Source organism: Sturnira hondurensis, unplaced genomic scaffold (assembly GCF_014824575.4).
Source record: "Sturnira hondurensis isolate 20B ecotype Veracruz unplaced genomic scaffold, ASM1482457v3 Scaffold0013559, whole genome shotgun sequence".
Classification (NCBI taxonomy): Eukaryota; Metazoa; Chordata; class Mammalia; order Chiroptera; family Phyllostomidae; genus Sturnira; species Sturnira hondurensis.
In genome coordinates this window covers 4,709,305-4,735,116 of record NW_028086190.1, presented here as the reverse complement: position 1 = coordinate 4,735,116, position 25,812 = coordinate 4,709,305, and the positions used below count along the sequence as shown (strand labels likewise).

The 25,812-nt window shown below is 45.6% G+C and overlaps 1 long non-coding RNA gene across 1 annotated transcript; it reads right to left on the bottom strand.

Annotated features, from left to right (window-relative positions):
* Window positions 1-3,787: 3,787 nt before the first annotated feature.
* On the bottom strand, window positions 3,788-9,799 carry LOC118997993 (uncharacterized). Its single transcript, XR_005068785.1, has 3 exons — window positions 9,631-9,799; window positions 8,965-9,305; window positions 3,788-3,983 (listed from the first exon to the last, which is right to left on the bottom strand). It is a non-coding gene; the product is annotated as an uncharacterized LOC118997993 (long non-coding RNA).
* Window positions 9,800-25,812: the final 16,013 nt, after the last annotated feature.

Sequence of the window (25,812 nt, the reverse complement as noted above, 5' to 3'; positions counted from 1 at the left end):
CTGACACCTGTCTCCCGGGATCCTTGAGTGATCTCTGGTCTTTAAAGCAGTGTGTTACTGGCAGTTCTGTGGAATCTTGCTGGAATTGATCATCTCAGGCGAGTGGGGTAAATCACTGGGTGTGGAATTCCTGGAGTTCTGTGACCTCGCTTTGCCCAGGGCTCTTCTCCCCATCTCCTACCCCAGCATTGGGCTAAGGCCTCTTAGAGAGACAGGCTGTCAGTCAGACCTTGGGGAAGAGGGTGATTGGCTCACACATGTAACACCAGTTTGACAAACAATTCCGCACCGTTTAAATTGGACCTTGCTTATTATTTGAGATTCAGTTAAATGCGTGCTCTCTCCCTGTGCCACGGGCCCTAGAGACCACTGTGCATTCCTCTCCCGGTCTGCTCCCTTTCTAACCTAGAAAAGGGGAAAAATATCAAGGTAGCAAACCTATACTTCATGTCTTTTCTGCCAAGCTCAGGCTTTTAAAAACATAACAAGATCCTTTGAACATAGCCCTGTTTTATCGCAGGATCTTTATTGAAGTTTTAATCAACACAAGCAGCTGACAAAATAGGAGATTGCAGATTCGGCTGTACGTTATGTATACTCTTTGTGAGTCTGAGGAAAAAAAAAACCGTAACATTAAAAGAAGAGAAAATAAACAGCCTCGTTTAAAAAACAAATGAATCCCACCAAACCAAGGAAATCCTCTCGCGCCCAGAGGAGGGCCTGCCGCGTGGCATGCCGACTGCGCCCAGGAGTTGGGAGCCTCCTGGAGATCATTACCATAAAACAAATAACCAGCTCGTTTTTTTGTCGCCCGCTAGGAGTGAACTCAAAACCTCAGGCCCACATCCAAAGATTCCTTCTCCACAGGCTCAGCCAGCAATGGATCGGGCTGACACCTTTATAGAGGAGAAGGAGGGCCTGGCCCCTGCAGTCCGAAGTCAGATCCCCTTCTCCGTCCAGCCACTGTGCCTTGGCCCGGGGCCTCCTCTTGTCACCACTTCCTCCTGCTCCTTTATTCATTTCCTGTGTTCCCTGTTCCCTCACCCAGTGATGGGACAAACACACAGGGATCTGAGTTTCTCCACCAAGTGTGTTAGAGTGTGCTGGAGGAGGAGGGAGGAACACTCTTCTCTTTCTATCCTAATCTCGGTCCCTTTTGGAAGCCAGGCTGCCATTTTGCCCTCCAAGAAGGGCATCCCTGGGGCCTGCTTGCTATTTCATTTCTGAAGTTATACGTGGAAACTACTAAAGAGAGGGGCGCTGAAGGCTGTATGTAGCCCAAATGGAAAGGCCTCTGCTGTATGGCCAGTGCCACCTCTCTCTTCACTGAGACCAGGAGTGAATTCAAGAGTAAGGAGAATGCTGGCCCTGGTATCAGGCGGGGCAGTGTGGTGTTGTGATGGAGAACTGCACTCGGACTTGCATTTGAACCTGCTCTGCTACTGGAAATGTGTGGTATTTGCATGGACAAAAGAAATAGACGAGCGAGAGGAGAACGGTGAGGATGTGGTGCCATGGCGAACCGAGCAAAGAGAAGATGTAAAGTACCAGAAAGTTCAGCTGGATTGTGGCTCCTTAGGAAGGTTTTTTGAAATAATACTTTAACCGGGTGATGAAATGACAGTTGAATAATGATTGGCTGAAGGTATGACTGGTATTGACTCAAGGTATGTGACCAGAGGGTTGGCCCCAGGGTCCTCCAAGAATGTGGAGAGCTAGATGTGGCCACTGGCAGTGTCAGGGAGCCTAGAATGTCAGGTGGGGCTTGGGAGTGGATGGATGTCAGATTCTTGAATAGGAGAGTGGAAGGATCTGTCCTTTGGGAATGATTACTTGGCCATAATGGAATGATGATAACTGGGCCACAGGGAGTCAGGAAACATGATCTGTCCAGGGTGGCCACCCTGGTGTGGAATAACAAGGCTCAGGGGCAAGGCTCTGGGTATCCAGATAAAGAAGACACCATATTGACACCACAAGACACCAGGTCATGGGGAGGCTGTTCAGGCATCCTGATCTTATCGATAAATATTATACTGGCATTCACGGTAGAGTTTCCATCTTTGAATAAAGACTTTCTAGGAAGCTTCCCTGAAGTCCTATTTCTGTGCATCTTATCATTTTGCAACCAGATCCAAAGAACTTTTAAGCCAAGACTTCTTCCCATTCCCATCATCCTCTTACTTCTCTTACTGCCTCAAGTATTCACCCCATGTGTGCTCTGGCAGGCGGTGGGGACACAAAGATGGAAAGCCCAGGGCCCTCTTTCCAGGTGTACTCGGCCCGCAGCAGACAGACAAGCAGATACACAGACATGGCCGAAGCACTGAGGAGTCCAACAGGACAATGTGAGTAACTCAGAGGAGAAGCACAATTCACAGGTCATGCTACCTCTGGACTGATCAAGATTGCGCAAGAACCTAGCCTATCCAAGGGAAAAAAAAAAAAAAAGAAGTAAAGAGAGATCCCAGACCATACTGACTGCAATGGGATGAGAGAAAGATCGGGAGAAGGTGGGGGACATACACAGCAGAGTGTGGTTGGATCTGACGAGGCCCCAGTCTTGGTAGAAAAACCAGCCTGGCCCAGCAGCTCCGCCTGTGTGAGCCCGTAAGCTTTCAAGAGTCAGCTCCGCTGGATGGGCAGAGGGGATTCTTGGAAAGACTCCATAATTATTCTGGTCACCTTTAGCTTCTAGACTTCCCAAGGAACAGAGAGTACTTGCCCCTTGGCTGTAGGGAAGAGCAGTAAATTAGGCCAGGACTGCAATTTATCCTCATAGGTAACTAGGGGGAATTGTCCCAGAGCCTGGGTGACCAGCAGCTGGCTCCCCAAATCTGTCTCGAGGCAATCACAGTAAGTGATTTGCAGTGGTGGGAATGGAAATGATTTATTCCAAGGACCCTGTCAGTGCTGCTGTTAAATCATTTGTATTTTTTTATGGGACATGAGTGGGCTAGCTGTTCCCCAAACTACATTCCTTTGCTCAGGCCCCCCTGCTGTTTCCGCAACTGGTTATTTCAGGTGACAATTAATGGAAAATGATGGTAATGGCCCCATTGTGGTCACTTTTCCAAGGGACTCTAAGTATTAAGTTTCAACTACTTATTGTCTCTGATCTAGGTCTCTAAAAGGAAATGAGCTTCTTCTGTAGTTGTCATGGGGGGAAATCAGGGTGTGTTTTTTTCTCCTTCCCAGTTTCTGTTTTGTCAATTTTCAGGAAGTTAAAGTAAGAGTTAAAACAAAGGTTCTCTGGGGTCTCATCTGTAAGAAACACATTTATTTCTCCCACAATCCAAATTCTAAAAGGGAAGACAGGAAAGCGAAAGAATAAGAAGCAAATAATAAAGCCAAACAAAATAACATTTATTTGCCGGTTTCCCTTCAAGATGTGAATCCTGTGTTATTGCAAATGCTCCAGGCAGGGTCCCCAGGTGGAAACACGCCATACCTAGCATTTCCTACCCTGATGGACGACACGCTCATTTATTCGCCTCTGGGAACTTTGCTTCGGGTCCACGGACGTGTCGGTGTCCAGGGCGAGGCAGCGCACTGGGTCCGGCCCAGACAGGCCGAGTGTGCAGGGCCTGCGCCGACTGCCGCCGCTGTAGCTGCTGCGGAGCTTTTCTCCGCCGCTGCCGAGACACCGAGCAGTGTCTGTTTGAAGTCTGGTCTTTGGGAAGGAGACCCAAGAGAACGTGAGCTGGGCTTGTCTGGATATCAAAGTCCAAATTAAAAATTCATTCCAGGGTTTAGAACGTGAGCTGGGCTTGTCTGGATATCAAAGTCCAAATTAAAAATTCATTCCAGGGTTTGAAAAATTCCTGGCCAAAACCTTCACATGGATTAAAAAAATACAAACTCCCTTGTTCCTTTAGTGTCTCCAGTTGAGAACTAGAGGATTTATTCTGAGAAAGAAAAAATAAAAGCAAGGCCAAATAGTTCCATAAATGGGCTCAGGTCAGACGGCTTCTTAGCTAAACCTGTGAGAAAAGTAATCTGTTAAACCACTTTGGGCAACTGGGTAGCCCTTGCCTTAGTTATCAGTTTTGCATCCCTCCCCTCCCCCTTTCTATTGCTGTCAGATGACCTGGCTCTTCACTGCTGAAGCCGGAGGGTAAAGAATGAGAAAGAGCTTGTCCTGTTCCACCCCACCCCCACCTCCACCCTACAAAGCAGGAGAGTGGAGATAAAGCCCCCTTTTTTTTAAACTGCGGGTTTTAGGAGAAAAATGGTGGCCAAGCCAATAATCTAATAGTAATTATGAAGTTATATAACAAGAACATAAAAATTATTAGGCAAAAAGCAAAATGTTAAATAAGAAATGAGTAAACATTTAAGCAATAAGTGTAAGCCAAGGCCATTAACAAAATTTATAGAAAAAAATAGAACTACCCTGATAGGGGACCTTCTTAGTGAAACACTGAAAAAGCTGAGAATGAGAAGTCAGCTCCAGGGGCAGCACACCTAGATGAAGGATCGGGATCACTCTGTGGAGTTCGGAGGGCGAGCAAAGGGCAGAGCAGAGGGAAGTGATGGAACCCTACCAGCGGAAAGAAGCAATGAAAACTGTGAATGGAGGCGGCACCAGTGGTACGAAGGCACAGAACCACCTGCGAAGGACGAATGCCGGGACTCAAATGGACGCGCACAGGCCACGCGGCCCAGGGTGTTTGCTGTTGTTTTGGGAAGTACCGTAATTTGAAGTGTAAGCTATCATGAGTGTACAATTTGATGAGTTTTTCAGAGTGAACACACTCAATGGGACCGCCACTCGGATGTGGGCTGGAACATGGCCATTACCCCAAAGCTGCTGTCGTTCCTCCTGCTCCCAAAGGGTGACCTCCCTTCAGCCGTCCATCAGCATCGATGAGCTGCGCCTGTTTTTGAGGGTCGCGTAAGGTCACACTATGTTTTTTAAATTTCCCTTTTACTTCTCTTAGTCACCATTGTATTTATGATTTTTATCCATGTTTCGCATAGTGGTCATTTGTTCATTATCATTGAAATGTAGTAAGGATTGTACGGATATACCGTGATTTATACTGTTTTACTGTTGTTGGACATTTCTGTTGTTTCAGGTCTTTAGCTGGTAAAAGGAACACTGCTGGGAGCATTGCTGTCCATGTGTTTTGAGACACTTATACGCCCATTGCTGTGGGTATAGAGCCAGGAGAGTGACTTCATTGTAGGGTATGCATGTGTTTAGCTTTAGGAGACACTGCCAAACAGGTTTTCAAAGCAGTTGTACCTGGTTACAGTCCTCACAGTATATAAGAATTCCTGTCACTTCACATCCACACCAATATTCAGAATTGTCAATGTATCTTAAATTTTACACATTTAGTGGATAAGTGGTTAATATATGAATTGTGCATTTAATATTGCCTGCCTAATTTGGCCTCTTTTCACAAATTTGTTACTGATTTAGATATTTCTTTTGTGAAGTAATTATTCAATTATTTTTCCCATTTTTAATGTGCTGTATGACTTATTATAGTATAAGAAAATTTTAAATATTCTGCATACAAGTTTTTTTGTCTGATGGAAATACCTTCTTCTCACTCTATGACTTGTCCTTTTATTCTCTTAATCACATGGTTGTATATTTTCTTTTTTTCCCATAAGAAGAAGTTCTTAATTTTAATAAAACCAATTTATCAATCTTTTGTTGTATGGCTAGTAAATTTTATGTCTTGTTTATATTTACCTACAGCAAAATGGTGAAGATATTCTCATGTGTTACATTCTAGGAGTTTTATTGTTTAACTTTTTTACAGTTACTCTATAACCTATTTGTAGTTGATTTTTGTATATGAAATGAGATGGGGTCAAAATAACTTTTTCTTTTGGAAATCCAGTTAACCCAACTATTTATTTTTAAAAAACCATTTTTATGCACTGCAATGCAAGGATGCCTGGGCCATACATCAGGTGACACATTTGCAGCTTTGTCCCTGAATTCTCAGCTTCATTCTATTTGTCCTCATTTACACCAATTTCACAATTTGGATCTATTTGTCCCCATTTACACCAATTTCACACTGTCATAATTACTGCTTAATATTTGGTAGTGTTAGTCCTTTGACTTTCGTCTTCTTCAATTTTCCCTTGACTATTTTCTAGCCTTCAAATTTCCATGTTAATTTTAGAATTAGCTTATCAATTTTCACAAGAAATAAAAAAGAAGGAAGGAAGGAAGGAAGGAAATCTGCTTTGATTTTGACTGATATTGCCCTGAGGCAATAGGGCAATTTGGAGAACATTAATATTTTACAAGATTGAGTCTTCCAATCTGATTTACATGGTATATATATTTCTTCATTGATTTTAAATCTTTAAAAATTATTTTCTATTATGTTTTGCATTTTTATGCATAAGCCAAAGACATATTTTGCTAAACTTATTTTTGTGAAGGAACATGATTTTAAAGTGCTATTATAAATGGTATAAAATTTAAAATGTTATTTTCTAATATTTATTATAAGTATAAAATATTATTGATTTTTGTATGTCAACCTTATATTCATTAGTCTAACTAAGTTTACTTACTCATCTAATAATTCATCTATAGATGTTATGTTTACCATTATGTCTACAAATTACACAGATTTATGTAATTTTCTAATTCTTAAGTTTTAAAATTTATTTTTCTTGTCTGATTACTCTGGCTAGAAGTTTCAGTATAATAGTGAATAATAGTGATTAGAGTGAACATTCTTGTCTTGTTCCTGACCTCAGATTGAAGATACTTAGGTATAGGTTTATTAGATATAACCTTTTACAGATTAAGAGTTCCCTTCTAGTTCTAATTTGATGAGAGTTATCTTTCTAATCATTAACAAATGCTAAGTTGTATCAAGTGTTTTTTATTCATCTATTGAGATGGTCATATGGTTTTTCTTCTTTATTCTGTAATTATTGAATTATATTGATTTATTTTTAAGTATTAAACCAACCTTGCATGTCTGAAATAAACTTGTCATGATATTTGATGCTTTTAATATACTTTTAGACTTGACTTGCTAAAATTTTGCTTAGGGATTTTATATCTATGTTTCTCTCTTGTAATGTCCTTGACAATTTTCAGTATTCAGATTATGTTGGTCTCATAAAATCAGTAGTAAAGTTTTTGCTCTTTTCTTTATTCCCTTGAAAGTTTGTGTAACAAACATATTTTCCTCAGGTGCTTAAAAGAATTTTTCACTCAAATCATCTGGACCTCAAGATTTCATTGTAGGAAATTTTTATATTATGGATATGAATATTCAAATTATCTATCTCTTCTCCTATCAGTCTTTTTTTCCTAAGAATTGTCCATTTCAGTTACATTTTAAAATTCATTAAAATAAAATTATTCATAATATCCTCTTAATATTTTTTAAGGTCTGTAGGTATGTGTTGGTAATTTATACCAATTCTCTAATTCATTATCTAGTTCATTCTTTCCAGGAATTTATTTATTAGTCTTTCTCTAAGGATATAGACAAATACACAGAAACTCATTACACAGAAGTATTAAGAGAATACCCACTGAAATGTATATAGTAACTTGGTGGTTTAAAGCAAGAAAACTTATATTTGATTGGAAAGTCCAAGAAAGACTTATCAAAGTAGGAAGTATTTGAAATAAACATTAAAGAAAAGGTAGCATTTGGGCAATGTAAATAGAAGTTAAGTTATTATTGGAAAAAAGGCAACTTCAAAATAGTTATTTGAATAAAAAATAGCAGAGAATTGGGGAGGGTGGGAAGTCTAAAAGATGGAAATGTTTCGATTACCCAAAGACACAAATCATACAATGAGAAGACACTAATTTTTCAATGTTTTGCCTCGAATATTTGGTAAACGTGAAGAATGATGTTCAGAAAAGATTCACATTGCTTCAGAAAAGATTCCAACTTTTCCAGTATGGTTATTGGAAGGAAGGTGACATTCCAGGAAAAAAAAGAGTGTCAGGTGAAAGAGCATTTCAGGGTTCGAGATGTAGACGTCACTGGTAGTAAGCTGAAGGCTGAGTGAGCTATTACAGGATGAAGCAGCACAAGGACCCCATCGGGCCAAGTCCAGAGCCCTTGACTGGCTCCTTTCAAGGAGTAAGAGGAGAAAGGAGTCACCGAGCACAGGAGAGAGAGGGGAGTACGGAGCCATGGAGCCAAGAGAGCAGGGTCTCCAGTCAGGGAGAATTATTTGCATCAGCCTCCAGAGTGGGAGAACAGGACCAAGGAAGCTACTGGACTTGCATGTGAGAATCCACGGTTGACCTCGGTGGTATTTATTTATGGAGATCCTACGTGTTTGGTGTCAGTGGGAAGGGAAGAGAGAGCTTCATTTGGATGGGCAGGCTTTTCCTAGCTATGCAACTCGCTCCTCCTTTCCTTCAGCAATTATTTACTGTCAGTTTCTAGGTGCCAGTTGCCATGCTAGGTATCATCATATAGTGAATAAAAGACACACCATCTGTCTCCTATTGAGCTTGCATCTAGGGGAGGAACTAAATATGAAGTAAGTGTTGTATATAAAGAAATGATTAAAAACCATGATGGGTGCTTGGGGCAAAAGAAGAGGGGATTATGAGACAGGAAAATGAAGGAGTCAGATTTAGACAGCGGCGGGGTGGGGGGCGGTCAGGGAATGCCTCTCCGTGGATCACATGCCAGGGCCTGAATGCGCAGAAGTAACCAACAACGGTTGCTCGAGCACCTCACTCAGGGGCGGTGTATACTATACAGTTCTGGGACTTCCAAAGGGTCACAAACCCTCATCTTCCTCCAATGCCCAAACTCATTCCCCATCATGCGCCTTTCTTCAGGAGACAGAGATCAAAGGGGGAAATGTGTAGTCTGAGGCAAATTCTTCAAAAGCAAGTGGAGAAGGTGAATCTACTGGTGTTAAATCATAATACGGGGAGACTATGAACATTAGTGTGATTAATCACAATTAGCATTTATAACATATACTCACAATCACATTGCTTCTAGAACACCTTTGTTATCTTTCACTTTTGAAATGCTTGGGTGTCCCGACAGCCTTGGGGAGGGGATGTGATGGGGGCCCAGGTCATCAGTCCAAACCTTTGAAGGTAAGGGTGCCGCTACCTCAGAAGCCAAGGACATTTGCTAGTCTGGAAAGAAAGCACTCAACAGTCATTAGCTTCTTCAGTCTGTTTACCAGCCGCCTGGCATTAAGGCCAGACTGGCCTCAAAAGTAGCACTGTGCTCTGCTTGTCTGTCAGCGCCGTTGTCTCACAGAGTGAGTCCTCCAGTGGCCCCAGGCAAGGCTTGTTTCATGCCAGTGCCGAGTTCCTGGGGAAAAAATGTCCAAATTAAATTTAGTTTATTCAGTTCCACTTGAAATGAAGCCTGTGTTTAAAAGAAAGCCCCGCTCAATCCTTTTTAAGTCAAGTATCCATAACCTGATCTAACTGGTCTCATAAATCCTCATGCGGGGGAGTGTTAGCCGCCCCCCCCCTTGATCACTGTCACAACTTCACCAACAGGCTGGTGTCTTCTCACCCTCGCCATTCCCTTCACAGAAGTGTGCACACTCCAAGCAACACGGCCCCCCCACCCCCCCTCCTGCCTCGAGCCCTCTCTCCCCACCACCTCAGTCTGAGCCTTCTCTCCTTACCCGTTAGTGCGCCTCAGGTCTCCTGGGTCTTGCCTCATGTGGGCACCTTCTCTATGGGAGTCCTTGTCCCTGATTGTGGGGACTGGCCCCTGCACCTTGACCTGTGTGTGTTCGGACCCTCTGGAATCCACAGGGACAACTCACCAGTGACCGGGAGCAGAGCAGCTGTATCAACTCAACTCGGGGAAGCTCAAGTATCCAGTGATCCGGGCTGCGTGGAGTTTGAAATTAAGCCCAACATATTACTCACGGCAAAACCAGGGGCCAGCCAAGTAAAATAGAACGCTCCCCAAAATGTTCACGGACTGATTAGAGAAGGAAGCTCCAATCTGAAAAGAGGCTATTTTGTGCCTGCTTCTATTTTTTTTTTAAGCAACGCACTCTCCACAAGTGAGATGGGAAAAGTAAAAAACCTCAAAGAAGAATACGTACTAATTGAAACAGCTCAGGTCAATGACCATATGCCATGTCCCTTCAAGTTCATAGGAAAGGCCACAGTTTTAGCGAGCTCCTCTTTAGTCCAGAAACTGTGCTATGGCGCAGTATAACTCGGGTTCTCATTTAATCTTCCCGACAGCCCTCTGATGTGGCTGCCATCGCCATTCCCCCCTGCAGATGGGTACGCTTGGGCCCTGAGAGAGTAAGTAGTGCTGCTTACTCTCAAATCGCTCGCATCGAACCCTGGCAGTTGCCTCCACATCCTTACCTGCTCTTTAAACAAATGCAAGTGTGCAGGAGCTTTCATGAAGAGAGCGCCTCATGAGAAAGTGATGGTCCCCCCAGGGGTCGAGGGTGGAGGCCAGTTTGCGCCTGAGAGAAACCTGAAGGCTGGGAGTTCGATAAAACTGAACATGCCTCGTTAAACTAAGCAGGGCTTGAGTTTGCAGATTATTTTCCAACCAGAGGGAGTTCATTGACTTGCAGGAAGAAAGGGGATCATTTAATGAACATAAAGAAAATATTTTTATTTTCACCATTTTTTCCCTAACAGAATGGTCAGAACTTCCCAGGCCACGGCTCATTCCCTTTGTCAGCCTCTCCACCTGGGAGTGTTTTGAGGGGCCTGCAGCTGAGTCCTGGGTCCCTTGCTGGCCAGGCCAGGGGGCCCCTTCATCTGATCAGGGTACCCGCACTGCCCTTTGCAGCTTCACGTCCGCGTACCCGTGTTTATTCAAGTACTGAGAATCTCGCTTCTCAAAAAGCCCCGGGAATTAGATTGTTTTCCACGCTGAAAGTTTTCATTTGAAAAATAACCCTCTTTGTTTAACTAATGAGAAGGAGGGGCTGCTGGTCGCTGCTCAGGCTGGGTAAGAATTCCACGGGCAGTGATTCTGTTTCTCAGTGGAAAATGTTTCAATTTTTTAATGTTGTTTTGCAGACTGGCCCCTGCCCAGCCCTCGCTCCGAGGACCACACATACACACATGTGCACACTGGCCCAGGCACAGGGCAGCACTTTCCACCCCTCCCCGCTGGGGTCTGGGGATGGCTGCATTCTCTTTCCAACACCTGCAGAACAAAAGCGAGGTGGGTCAGTGGCTGACACCCAGCCAGAGGCATCCTCGTCTGCGCGGGAGCAGAACGCCTTCCCCGGCTGTGCTCTCAGTCCCAGAGGCTGGGTGGGCCACAGAGGAAGGAAACTGGACTCTAGAGTTCTCTGGTTTCTGTGCATCTTCACGTCTAGCAATTCCCTCCCACCATGGACCAGTGATCTGTAACAGTCCCTTCTCATTAGGCTCGCATGAAATGGCAATGAACACAGGGCTGTCACTCTTGGACGTACGGCATGGCCATCGCGGTGCTGAGTGGTCTGTGCTCCACACAGCCTGGTGAACCACCGCCCAAGGCAGCTCAGTGGATGCTCAGATCAGACAGACCTGTTCTGTTACTTAATAGCTGAGCCCATGAGCAAGTGGCTGCTGAACCTCTCTGAGCCAGTGTCTGTGTGGCCAAGGAAAGCCATTCATCACACAGGGATGTGCAATATCCCGGATGGTGTTTGTGGCATGGTAGAGTCCAAGGAACATCCATCTTCTTCTCTTTTGTGTTTCTGAAAACCGCCCACCTCCTGTCTAGCTGGGGAAACAAGACTTACTCTTGTGAATTACCCTGCAAACACTGAGTGCTGTCCCAACGGAGCCCAACACAGGGCAGGCGCCCTCACCACGGCATGTTACAGTTACTGCGAGCTGTGAGGTGGGTGCTGTGCGTTCTAGGGGTCTGAGGACCCACCACCAGTGGGAACTACATCTGTGACCCCGGGGAATCTGCTGAATTCCCTTAGTCTGGGTTCTTTGTATGGGAAATACACGTCTCCCCTGACTGCATGGCTCAAACACAGTCTGTACAAAAACAGCAGAAAAGATGGGAGAAATGCCCGCGATGTGAAAGTAGACACTTAGAAGGCCCAAGTGCATAAAATGTAAAGAGAGTCAGCTGTTGGCATGGAGTGAACGAAAGGCTTTCGAAGGGGATGGAGATGTTGGGACACAAGTGTATCAGACTGCTTTGGATTTAAAGTGGCAGAAACCCTCCTCTAATACTGCCTTCAGCAAATAAATAAATAAGGAATTTACTGGTTCGTATAACTAAAACATTCTGTGTTAGAACTATAGCTTGTTTTTCTCTTTCTCTCCCTGTCCCCCACCCCTCTCACATCTCTTCATTTTGTCTTATAACCGAATTCTCTCCTCTTTGTATTCTGCTACCTACTCTCTCAGCCCTATCAGAGAGAGAAATTTTCTCAACATCTGAATATCCAAGCAGGTGAAGACTCTAACTGGCTCAGCTCTGAACTTGTGCCTGGCCAGAAGAAAAGGTACTGTACTTCCTTCGTGGTAGTCAACCGAAATGTCTGTGCAGGCACACCTACCCTGTGCCTGCCCCGCCCCAGCCACTAGGGGGCCCAGCAGTGAGCAGGGCAGCTAACGCCCTGCCCCTAGGGAACTTGTAGTCTTGTGAGAGGCCAGCACTTTAGTTGAAACCTGTTGCTTCCTGCTTCTATTCCTCAGGAACCAAACAGAAAGATGGAGCCTTTTCAGTCCACAAAGAAGGCAATGCCTTTACAAGATTAACAGAAAATGACCAAATATAATGATGGTGCTAATGGTTCCCACGAGTAAGACAAGCATGTATGACATCTCTCCACGTTCCAGACCGCAGGGGCAGCTTCAGTGTGAATAGTGCCTCCTGGAGGTGTGCAACAGGCAGCGCTGCCACCCCGCAGTGAGCTGGGCTCTAAGGAGGTATCATACCTTTGAGGTTTCTTGCAGAAAACTCTCACAAGGAATGCCAATGGTTTCCATCACAAGCAGGGCCAAGAGGGTAGCCCTGCAGCTCTCAGCACCTGCCTGTCTCATCCAGACAGCGGGAGGTTTCCAGAGATAAGGACGACGCAGCTGTGACTGAGTCGTTGATGACGCCTAAGGAGACTATGGCGATCTTAACAGCCCAAGAATTCTTTTTAAGAGGAGAATATATGTATTTACTCATGTGTAAGTATTTGTTCTTTGAAAGAAAGAAGGCGGGCGGGATGCTGTATAATGGACAGTATGAAGTGAAATCAATTCTGTGCACCCTGTTTACACTGTAATGGTTTTTGGTTAGAGGAGAAAAAAAAATGACTCCTCAAAATTTCTGTGTTTGGAGAGACCAGTAGGTTTGTGTTTCCTGATGACCCGAATGTGTGATGGGGTGGGGGGAGGTCTCACTAAATATGATTTCTTCAGTATTTATTGAGTACCTACTATGTGCCAGTGATCCCTGGATATATTATAACGAACAGTGCAGCATCTCTGCTTTGTGGGTAGAGCGTCCAGGGCAGGGACCCACACACATGCCAAGCACAGAACAAGTGAGTCAGTGTCCTAAGGGAGGTGTGTAATCTCATGATGCTATAATGTGTCCAACACACACGTGGTGGACTATTCGTGCTTGTGGTGGAGACAGACGGTGTTGCCTCACCTCAGAGTGGCTGCCTAGGACACCAGCAAAAGGCTTTGGCTGGAAGCTGGGAGATTTGGGAGAAAGGTGAGGGCAGGTTTTTATGCCAGGCCTCGCAGCCATGTGAGGCCGCCGCCAGCGAAGCCTGCTTAACCTCTCCGGGTCTGCGGTGGAGTGCCACAAATGTCCCCTGGGCCTGCTGGACAATCATTGCGTTTATTATGCTTCTTACTGTCAGGTACTCCGAAATCCACATGGACTGCTCTTATGATTGCAGGTTGTCCCAAAAGAGAAATTCAAAAATCTGTGATGAGCACAGCAGGAAAGAGAGCCGGCTGCCTATCTCAAAAGGGCACATCACCATAATCACAGGAATATCGAGAGCATATGCACAAAGAATGTAAAGGGGGTGTGTATGTCGGGAGCAGCCAAGAGGGTACAAAACCAGGTGCTCCCCGCGTGTGTCCCTCTCCTCCACCAAACGGCACCTCTAAAACATGGCACGTCATGGCTGCCTTCATCTGCTCCCTTTCTCTTCAGAGCCTCCTCCCTCAATAGCCACCTTTGCTGCTCTTCTGCTAAATCCACCCTGGGTCTCCCCTGGGCTGGCTGTTGCCTTCATATTTCATGCGGAATGTGCAGCTTCCTGGGAGCCTGAGGCCTGCTCTGCATTCTGATGTACCGGCCGGGCTGACACCAGCCAGCTCTAGAGCATGGCTAATGAGGAGGCCGACAAGGAGGCGAGGCGGGCGAGTCTGCCAGGCTGCAAGGGCCAGGCTGCTGCAGACCCGGAGCAGGGTGACAGGCAGGCAGTGAGGGCAGGCCGAGGAGAGACGGCGGTGCCTTTTTAGGCCACTATTCTATCAGCGGGTACTACAGTGTGAAGCAACTTCTGTGACACCAGGAGTGGACTGGAGGCTCAAAGAGGAGCAATTCAGATCAAGGAACAGACCTGGGGAAAGCGTCAAGTTAAAGGAGAAAGGAGAAGCTGCACAGGCTAAGGGGAGGTTGAAGCTTGCATTACCCGTGTCTCAGTGGGCAGGGCTGCTGCCCATTTCAGTGTTCCTCCCAGCGTGGAGCTTCCTCCAGGTTCCTCGGAGACCACTTCATTATCTAAAAGATCCTGCTGAACAGAAGTTTTTCCTTTCCTTAAAGCCTCATCTACCTTAATTTCACGCATTACTCCTCACTTTGACGGGCTCTATCAGGATAAATCGACCCTTGCTTCCCCCGGTACTTAGAGCAGTTACACTGGGGGGCAGTCGCCATTCCAAAGTGGCTTGGATGCAGTGCTGACCTGCCCAACGATCACGGCCTTCTACCTGACACTGTAACCGAGCTTGGTCCCGCCTGCTCATTCCCCCAACCTGCTGGTGGTGGTTCCCAAGCTGAGAGACGAGCCCAAAACAGATACTCTCCCACAACCCTCAGGAGGAATCAACATTTCCACTTTACAGGTCAGCGGGAGAGAAGTTTATCCAAGGCCACACATCAGACTAAAGTGTCAGACACGGGCCAGCCTTCCATGCTTTCAAATGAGCGGGTTACATATTTGTGTTTGCCCACCGTCCTGCTTGATTATGCGCAGAAAGAGGTGGCAAACATAATTCTCAGTAATTTCATTTAACTTAGATATAATATCAGTAAGTGAAACTTTTACATTTAATGAGAAAGATAATTAAGTCATGGAACATAAGAAACAATTTCCTTTAAAATATTGATTTCTGTCATCCCTCTCTCCTCCTCTTCTCTCTCTCTCATTCTCTCTCTCTCTCTCTATGTAATCAACCTTCTACTTGGACTCTGGGGACAATCATTTGATAATAAGAATAATAAACCCTTCCTGAATTCTTACTACGTGCTCAAACTTTTCATTAATTATCTCATGCCATTCTGCCCACACTGGGAGCAGGTGAGACCGTCCTGCAAATGAGGAAACGCTTGCTCAGAGAAGTTACACAGAGAGACCAAGGTGACAAAGTTCCTGAGTGGCCTGACTTGAAACTCCACGCCATTAACCCCTAGAGATAAGGCTCATATTAAACCACACTGGGGTGCAGCCAGATCGCATACATTCATCTTTGATACAATTAATGCCCCTTTTAGGATCATTCTTCTTCATGGACTTCCTGCCTACTGGGTTCTTGAAATAGCTCCATTATTAATACTTGCCCTTTTTCTTGTGTGGAATTATATTTTACTGGTTTCCTTTTTGTGCGTCTTTATATTTCATCCTTTCTAAAAACAGAAGAATCCCCAATCTGAAGTTTTTCTTACCACTGAGTACTTTTAGAGTTGGAATCAAAAATCTTTATAATTGAAGGAAACCTTGGAAGCGATTCATCCCTACTTTGCTCCCAAGGCAGAAATTTCCCCTGTAATATCATCCCAAGAGGTCGTTGTCTAGTCTCTACTTAAACATCCTCGGTGCTAGAAGCACACTACACCAGAGGCAACTCAGCCCACACTTGGACGGCCTGAATCACTAGAAAGGTCTTCCTTCCAGTGTCTGTGTTGATTCTGTTGGCCTGATGTACCCCCCCATTCACCAACAAAAACCCCAGCTGTCACTGAATGGCTTCAGCCCCCGAGTTCGTTTCCTGGGGCTGCTCTAACAAAGAACCACGAACTGGTGATGCAACAACAGAAATGATTTGTCCTACAGTTCTCCAGCCCAGAAGTCCCCAAATCGAAGTGTTGGCGAGGCTGATTCCTTCCGAGGGCTGTGAGAGAGGATGAGGCTCGGGCCTCTCTCGTAGCTGCTGGTGGCTCACTGGCATTCGTCAGCATGCCTTGGCTTGTAGATCTTTGCTTTCATCTTCACCTGGCATTCCATCTGTGTACACGGCTGTTTCCAAAATTCCTCTTTTTATGAGGATGCCAGTTATATTGGGTTACGGGCCCACCCTTCTCCAGTGTGATCTCATCTCAACTAATTACATCTGCAGCAGTCTTATTTCCAAAAAAAGTCATAGTCTGTGGTGATAGGGGCTTAACCTTCAACACCTAAATCCAAGGGGGATACAATTCAATGCACAACAGTCCGTCTTCTGCAAATCAGCCCTACAGACATATAAAAAAGACACTTGTGTTATCCCTGAGGCTTCTCCTTTTTTTTCAGATGTGCTCAACTCCAACTGTTTGCCAGCCTCTTCTGCCCTGGGAGTCTCTTCTGCACACACTCTGTGAGTGCCCGCAGGGGCGGCACCCAGCCAGCCAGTGGCTCCCTCCACCCGGTGACTCTGCTTCCCACCAGCTCTGGTCCTGTTCACACTCGGGGCTGCCACGGTGTGCAGACGTGCCTTGTGCTGACCGCCGACCCTGCTACTCCTCCCTGGTCGCTGTCACATGGGTTGCTCTAAAACCTGGACTCCTCCATCCAGTAAAATGCTCTTTGATCCCCTTTCTAGGACATCAATGAAGCAGCCCTGGCCAGAGAGAGCTCCTGTCTGGGTCTAAGACAGTGCCACCGATTTGTGGGGCTTTTAGTCGATTTCAAATTCCCATTACTGCAAACACGGTTCTAGTCTTCCTATCAAAACCATCACAAAAATGAAGATATATGAAGTGCTTTGAAGTCACCTCATTTGCTAACCCTGAAGCTGAAATGTTAGAAGATATCGAGTTTGTTTGGCAAGCTCAGTTTTTCATAAACACGCTATATTAACTTCTCATCGCACTGTTGTCTTGCTCACTGAGCCTTTCTCTCTTAAGACTTGTTCCATTTTCTTGCAAAATATTGAAATTTCCAGTTCTGTGTTTTCCCTGGATTATTTCCAGGAAATAATGCTTTCCTATTTCGGAAAGACGTCCCACATATCTTCTTTTGATACTTCTGATAAATCCCCTGGTTGCGGTTCATATTTTTCAGTCCTTTAATAAGTGGACTTCTTAAGCAAGTTTTAATCAGTTTTTAAATTTGGGGGTGGGGGAAGTGGTTCCTTCAAATCTACTGTCCCCTTTCCAGGTTACCCTTTCTTGGGTAGGCTTGCTTTGTAGATTTCAATGTGGAACTGGGGTAAAACAAGTAACAGTCTTAAAAGAAAAAAATAGTTAATTATTTTTGCAAGCAACTTTTGTGAGAAGAGGAGATAGGGAAACTAGAAGGAGCTCGGAGTGGAAAACATTGAGGAACAGAGCGGAGAAGGCAGAGAAGATGCTGAATTGTGAAGAGACCTGATTTGCCTTAACGTATAAAAATGAGATAACTCTACCAACCCAAGCAACATTCAGGTTGTGAGTTCAGGCCCTAATCCTTCCAGGTCAAGTTCTGGAATCCCTGGGAGGCAGTGACAGCCCTGGTGTATTTGACATGCAGAGAGGGGGCATTATTTAACACCCTCTCCTCCATGGAGGAGCGTCATTTATTTATTTATTTTAATCCTCACTCAAGGAGATGTTTATTGATTCTAAAGAGAAAGAGTAAGGGGAAGAGAGAGAAAAACGTCAGTGTGAGAAACATCAATTGGCTGTCTCCTATAGGTACTCAGACCCGGAATGAACCGCGCAACCTGGGTAAGTGCCCTGACTGAGAATCATACCCACGGCCTTCTGGTGCACGGAATGACACTCCAACCAACGGAACCACTCAGCCAGGGCCACAGCGCGAATTTGTAGGGATCTGCATGTATTTAATAATCAGTATTTCTATTTGCTATTTAGTTCTAAAACAATGATCAATTTAAAAGGAGGAAATCTCTATTTTGAAGATATTCAAAGTCAGTGTGTGCACTAACAATTTATGTGTGCACTAAATTATTCATGCGTGCACTAAAATTTACACATATTAAATAAAAATACTGCACCTCACAGTTTGCACTCTATTTCAGTGTCTTGAATTTTTAAAACAAAACCTCTAAGAGGTCGCATAAAATAACAGAATTGATGTAACCTGAGCTTGGCCGTTTCATTGGGTACTCTTGCTGACTTTCAGCTATTGTTTAAACACAGGCATGTGTTTTTCACCACAGGACTTGAGGACACCAACTGCAACCAAGGGAACTCCGAGGTTTCCGAACTGCAAGAATTTATTCCCAAAAGGAGCATGAGGATGCGTCTTCCTGCATCAGAGACTGTGTAGCTGAGAATTCCTCAGTGGGCTTCCACGTAGAATACAGTATTTGTTAAATGATAAGCAATTTAATTAAAACTCAATAAGAACTGTAACTATTGTTTAAGTTAGGCCAGTAAACGATTTGGGGGGGATGGGAGAAGGAGTATATTATCATTGATAGTCTTTAGAATCACTGGTTCGTGGTGAAAACAAAAAGCCGACCAGCAGCCCACTCTACCGGGGGTGCTTGGCCCTCGCTGGCCGTGCTGGGTGGACATGAGGGCTGTGGGCAGGGTAACGTACTCAGACGCGCTGAGAGGGCTGTGGTGGGCGAGGAAGAGTGAGGGGCCCACATGGGGTCTGTGTTGTTTGTGGGGTTAAATTATGCACGGCTGTAGCATCTCACATATTTATGCTTTGTCTTTAGCTCTACAAATACCTTCAGGGCACTGTCACCAAGACGCATTCGCAGGCCCAGGCCCTGTGTTGTGCTTCCCTGTGTTGCCTCTCTCCTCTGCTTGGTGCCCTGGTGGTACAGCAGCAGCGCCCGGTGCGCTTTTAAATCCTTCTCTATGTGACTACTGATGGAGAGATTTCTCCATTCATACCTTCAATAGTTTCAAAGCAACTCCTCCTGTCGGTGCTATTTGAACTCATGAGCAGCACCCTCCTGCTCCTTCCTTTATTACCTGCAGGAGTGGGCTTGCATTTCCCTAACACAGTTATGTAAGATGCTTGATTCTCAGCAACCCTATTAGCTCAGCCTCACTGCTTTGGCTTCGTGGTCTCGGAAGACCAGCTCCGCGGAAGGAAGAAAGAAAGGCAGGAAGTGGAAAGAAGACCCCGAAGATTTTGATGTGCTGGGTTCACCCACAGTCATTTGGATACATGTTCTTAGGACGCCGCCACCCCTACCCCCAGCGTGGTGAGGTCTCCCCGTTTTCTTTGCTAAGGGGAAGTGACGTATCCACAGGGGCCCAGGAGGGAGGGCCTGGGGGAGCCCAAAGTTGCAGCCCTTAGGGAACTTTGCAGGCCGTGTCTGCCTTCATTGGGGAGATTGGGCTCTGTGAGTTGGAGCAATCCCTCCTTCCCAACTCTAGACTCTGAAGTTTAGTTCTTCATTAAGAGAAGGTCCACAGAGGGGCTTAAACACAAAACTCCAAATAATGGTGAATACTCGGAATTACTTTCCACCTGATACTGCCTCATTTAATTGGACTAAAGCAGGCTCCCCTGGCTCCAGGCTCCCTTGAAATCCTGGCCGTCCAAACTTGCTTGGCCCAAGGAGACGCGCAGGTGCGCCCAGGGGCTGCGGGCTGGGCTCCCAGGAACTGTAAGGGCGGCTGCCTGACTGATTCCCGGACTCCTCCACCCTCCTGCTAAATCCCAGGGCCCTCCCTGCTTATGCAAAGAGCAGGCTCCCCAGTGCCGTCTTAGGAAGAAGTGGTAGAGCAATTTCATTTAATATTGCTAGTGCTTCCATTAACCCGAGTATATTGCTCTCCATCCTCAATTTAAGACTCCCTCTTTCTCTTGATCATCACTGAATTTCAGAGTGCTTGAATGTCCTCCCCAGACCTCTAAGCCAGCCTGGAATACGTTGATGATCAAAAGCTACGGTTCCTTGAGGTTTCTGGCTTTAAGGGAAGGCAACTTTCCAGGACCCCGCTCCCACCCCAGGCCTTGGAAACCAGCCTGGGATTGCTGTGTTGGTATGAGTGGGGTTCCCTCTCCTGTGTCCTGATGTTCTCCATGTTCCCTCTCCTCTGTCTCCCTCCTGCCTTCCTTCCATCTCTTCCCTTTTTTTCCTTCATCATTTTTCCCTTTTGTTGTATTAATTTGTGGGACAAGAAAGTATTTTAGAGCTTTGTTGGGGGTGGGTGGACAGAAGTCCATTATACACTCTTTTGAATTCACTTGTTAATATTTGTATGCTTATGACTCTATATGATTTGACTAATTTATCCAATTATTAATTTAGTAAGTATGTATTAAGTGCCCACTATGTACCATGTGCTCTTGTAGGTGCTTAGGATGAATTGTGAGCCAAACCAGTAAAAGTTATGCTGTCGTGAAGCTTAAATTCTAGCTGAGAGAGATAAATAATAAACAAATAGATTTCTAGAAGATGATGAATTGTAGTATGAAAAAAATAAAGCAAGGTAAGGGGCCAGAGAGAGAGTGATGGGGAGCCCCTCACCCCGAGTGCTCTTGTGTATATACATCCTCCTTTGTAGGTCCCCTACATCTAAATTCTGCATTAAGGATGGTGGTGGGAGTGAGCTTAGGCCACCCTTCCAGGGGAGAGTGGAGCAGGCAGTGCACCCGAGTCAATGGCCCTCACCCCATGGCTTCCCCTCTGGCAGCTTGTAGGGCCCCCAGGAGCTTGTAGGTCCCCCAGGAGCCCAGCCCCGAGCTGTGCTCCGGAAGGATGAAGTGTGGATACGGCTACAGAAGGCCAAGTGCTGGCGCATCCTGCTCCGTCCTGTCACTGCCATCATAACCCTGCACTCTGTCACCACTCACTCGCCTGGCTCTAGGGAAGGCCATTGCCCCCACCCCTTGCATCCTGTAGGCAGCCTAGGACTACATGACAGTTGGCTTTTCAAACCTTTGGTACTTGGGTTGACAGGCTGTAGTCGGACTCCTCCTGGACCCTAATGCCATCAGGGAGTAGCCCACTGCAGCCTGCCCAACCTCAGCAGCAGATGGGAACCGAGGGGTCAAATCACCAGAGGAGAGGATAATTCTCTAAGAAAAAGAGGCCAGGGCAAGGGTAGGGTTCAGAGGGGGAGAAGAATCATACGCCTTCCATGAAAATAGGTGTCTAGGCCTTGGTGTATAGCTAAAGAGGGATAGACGGAAAGCTGTAGAGAGGGTTGGCCTTGGGTTTGGATCCTGGCCTCACGAATCTCTAGGTGTCTGATTTTGGATAGTTTACTACCGCTCTATGAGGTACAGTGTCCTGGTGGGTAGAATGGGCCAATCACACTGTGTTCATAGACTTGTTGTGAGGGTTAAAAGAAAAATGTATATGGACAATTCCAAGCATGGGGCAAGAGCCTGGCACTGAGTTGATGACAATAAATAAAATTTCCTGGAATCTGCCTAGGTAAGAAGATGACCTTATTTTTTCGAAGACAAGAATGTAGGGGTGAAACATTATATCTGTGATTTACTTTAAAGTATTCCTAAGGATATTGTGAAATAAATACGGTGCCCTGCTGTCTTCCCTGGAGCACCTCTAGCGAACACAATACATAACCACATTTATTCAAAATCTAGGTAACATCATTCATTGTCTTGGTTTTATTTATTTATTTTTTTAAGATTTTATTTATTTATCTCTAGAGGGGAAAGGAAGGAGAGAAGGAGAGAAATAACAATGTATGGTTGCTTCTCGTGAGTCCCCTGCTGGGAACTGGCCTGCAACCCAGGCATGTGCCCTGACTGGGAATTGAACCGTGATTGTGTGGTTTGTAGGCCCGCGCTCAATCAATCCACTGAGCTACACCAGCCAGGGCTCATTGTCTTGGTTTTAAAAGCCATCTACTTGTCAATAATTCCAAATGTATGTCTCTAAGCTAGACCGCTCAGAAACTCAAATATTCAACAGCCAATTTGACATCTCCAAGCTAGCATGACTGGAATGGAATGGCCAAAGCTATGCCGACACCCTGGCTGCCGCCCCAGCCCCACCCCACCTTTCCCGTCTCCATAAACAGTGTCACCATTCATCCAGATGCTGGAGCAAAACTTTCCGGGTGGTCCTGCTCCCTCTTCCTCCTTCCCTCCCACATCCAGTCCATCCGCACTCCCTACTGATTGTGCCCTGAAGATTTTCCCAATCCACCCCTTCCCACCATCTTTACAGCAGCCCTTACCTGGATCACAACAGCCTATGAATGAATTTCCCTGCCCCTTGTAATTCATTCCTTGTGTAGCATGCATGATCTTTTAAAAGCATAAATCAAATCATACTACTTGCCTGCTTAAAAGTATCAGTAACTTCCATGGTGCAAACAGTTAAATCCAAACACCTTCCCTCAGCCTACAAGACCAGGTGTGATTCCCATTTCCTTTTCCACCTTCTTCTCCATCCTTGACTTCTCCACCCGCCCCGCCCCGCCCCACCCACTGCACTCCAGCCACACTGGCCTCCAGTCCATTTCTCCAGCCAATTTCCTTCCCCTTCTAGGCACTGCATGAAGACATTTCTTCCAGCTTGAATTCCTCTCCCTTCCCCTTCCCTCATCCAATTCCTTTTCATCCCTCAGTTCTCTTACATTTTGCTTCCTTGCATATCCTTCTGTGATGTCTTAAGTCTCAGTTAGGTCCCTCTGTTGTTCTCTCTCATAGTCCCCTGGTCTGTTAACTTTCAGAAAGGGAAGGATCATCTATTTCCCAATGTATGCCCAATGTCTGATGTAGAATTCCTTAAATATTTGCTTTATAAATGAATGAACCAATGAACAATTCCACCACTCTGATTTTAAATCCCCATCTCTGAGCTCCACATCTTGATTATAGCCATAGGCACCAGGCCATCACTTCTGCCAGCTCCGCTGTGGCCACAGAGCCCTCTCTTTGTGAAGCCCTCGCATTTCCTGTCTCTGTCCTTGACTCACACCTGCCTCTCAGTTGCTCCAGCATTCCAGCCCTTGAAAGGCAAGTTGGCTGACCTGGTGGATGAACGCTATTTTGCTCCAACACGCTGTTCTGCACACATGTGCATGAGTTGATTGCATGTGTTTTGTATGCAATCTTTTATTTCTTTTTCGAAAACTGCTGACTCTGGTCGTTCACATGAGAACTCCTTCGAAAGAAGACCGCGCAGACGTGAACAGCGGGCCACAGGCCGTCACTTACTCATGCTGGGCCCCATTAGAGGCCTTCTTCTTGCACTTTTTGAGGTGGTTTCCACTGTTGCCGAGGTCAGCATTTGGACCAGCTTTCGAACGTGGAAGCCTCTCCCATCCTGGGGTGAGTCTGGCTTTCCTATCAGACTCTGCACTAATGAGAAGTGAATGCCACGATCGCAGGGCGCACTCTGAGGTCGCAATTACGTAAGGATTATTAATGAAGCAACAATGTCAAAATTGTGTGAAATCAAACTCAGATTTAAGTACTTAAAATAAACAGATATAAAGTAACAGATGTCCCGTTTTGTTCTCAGATGATTTCATCCCTTGTTAAAAATAAATGTCTGGCTTGAAAGGAAAAAAAAATAAAAGGGAACTTTACTTCCATGTTAAAAATTAATTGAATCCAGAGGTTGGTAAAGCAACTAAGTGGTGTGGGTTTTTTCTCTCTCTTTTTTTTTTCTTAAGGCAAAGACATATTTGTGTTGATTTTTATTTCAGCAAGTAATAAATTCATTGCATAACGCCAGCTCTGATAGACCAAACTCAAGTCCTTTGAAACCCGAAGGGAAAATTTCTCCATAGTTATTATGTAGATAAGAATGGGGCCCAGGGTATCTATCTGAGGAGAACTGAGCTCCACGCTAAACCCCAAAGGACGCAACAACAGCAGAGGCTTCGACAATCACACCTGATTGTCGTTCTAGCATCCGTCGAGGTCCCACAGAGGGGCCCTGGCCTTGGAATTTCAGTGTGGAATTCCCAGGGAAGACTCCTCCTGAAATTAGTAATGGGAAAGGCAAATTAGGTCATCTTGTCCGTCCCCCTGCCAGCTTCCTACACTGTGGTTAATTTTCTCCTCCTTTGATCAGATACATTTTAAATGTTTCAAGAGATGGAAATTGCACCAGTCATGTCCCTCTAGAGTTCCACCGTCTACTGAAGTTATAGGACCCCATTTTCTGCCCGTGGACTCTGTGGGAATTTTTCTGAGACTGGAAGGTTGTTTGTGGGCTGGGGGTTGCCTTTACCTCCCTAAAAATCTCCTCATTGTTCTGGTCCTGGCTCAATTCAAAGGGATTAGGAATCCGGAGGAATGCCCATTGTCCAAAATCACAAAATGGCCCCGGGAACATTCAAAGAAAATAATTTATTTGTAGAATCTGAGTACAAACACAAGGGGATTGATATTGATGCCCTTGAATAAAAGATGGAGCAGCTCACAGCCCTGAGGTCGGCTGTCTGTGCAAGAGTGTTACATGTAGCTACATTTATTAGGGGGGGGATAAATAATCCAGATAAGAAATCACATGTTTCCAGGCAGAAAATACATGTGTTTCTAAGATGTTAGTCACCTGAAAAAGTAAAAATACTTTGACTTTTTGAATAAATTAAAATTCAATTGCCCTATTTCAAATCCCCATCTCTGAACCCCACACCTGAAAAAACGACATTACATTAGCAATGAAAAGTCGAGATGGGGATATCGGTGATTACTGCACAACGTCATCAATGTACTTAATGGCATTGAACTGTATGCTAAAAAATGGTTGAAGTGATTTAAAAAACATAAAAAATAAAGCCATTCTGAGTGAGCCAGAGGGAAGCCGGGGGACCCGCTCCGCGATGGGGAGAGCGGGAGGCCGAGGAGGGAAGGATGGCGCTTACGCCTCTCTCTAAAGCACACGCCCAACCTAGGAGATGAGAAACGGGGTGATGAGGTGCTCAGACGTTGGATAGTCAGAAAACCGCGTGCTTGGTCCAGGCTTGCCCAGCGCAACCCCTTCACTCCTCTGCAGGTCCTGCTGCACCTTCTCGGCAATGGGCCCACCTAATGGGCAGACACAATGTCCCCCCAAGTCTCCCCAGCCCCACCCTGTGCCCCTTTGACGGAGACACTGCTGCTGCCAAGTTCCCATTCGTTCGTAACACAACCTGGATGTTGGTTTTCCGTGTCACTCTGCTCACCTACCAAATAAAAGCTAAACCTTACTTCCCAGCCTCCCTTGCAGCTGGGACCAGCCATGTGACCTGGTTCTGACCAATGAGAAGTAAGTAGCCCAAGTCCCTGGAGGGGCAGCCCTTTGCCTCTTGGACTCCCCTTCCACCTTTCCCTTCCACCTTTTCCCTTTCGTTCTCCGCGTGTGCGAGGCCTGGACACAGCGCGGGAGACATGGAGAGGAGGAGCCTTGGCACATGGTGACATCACAGAGGTGTTGTGTAAGCCCTGGACAGACAGCGCAAGCTTAAACACTCTCCTGGGACAGATAAACACCTTGGCTTGTTTTTTTAAATTTGTTTATTTATTTATCTTTAGAGGGGAGGG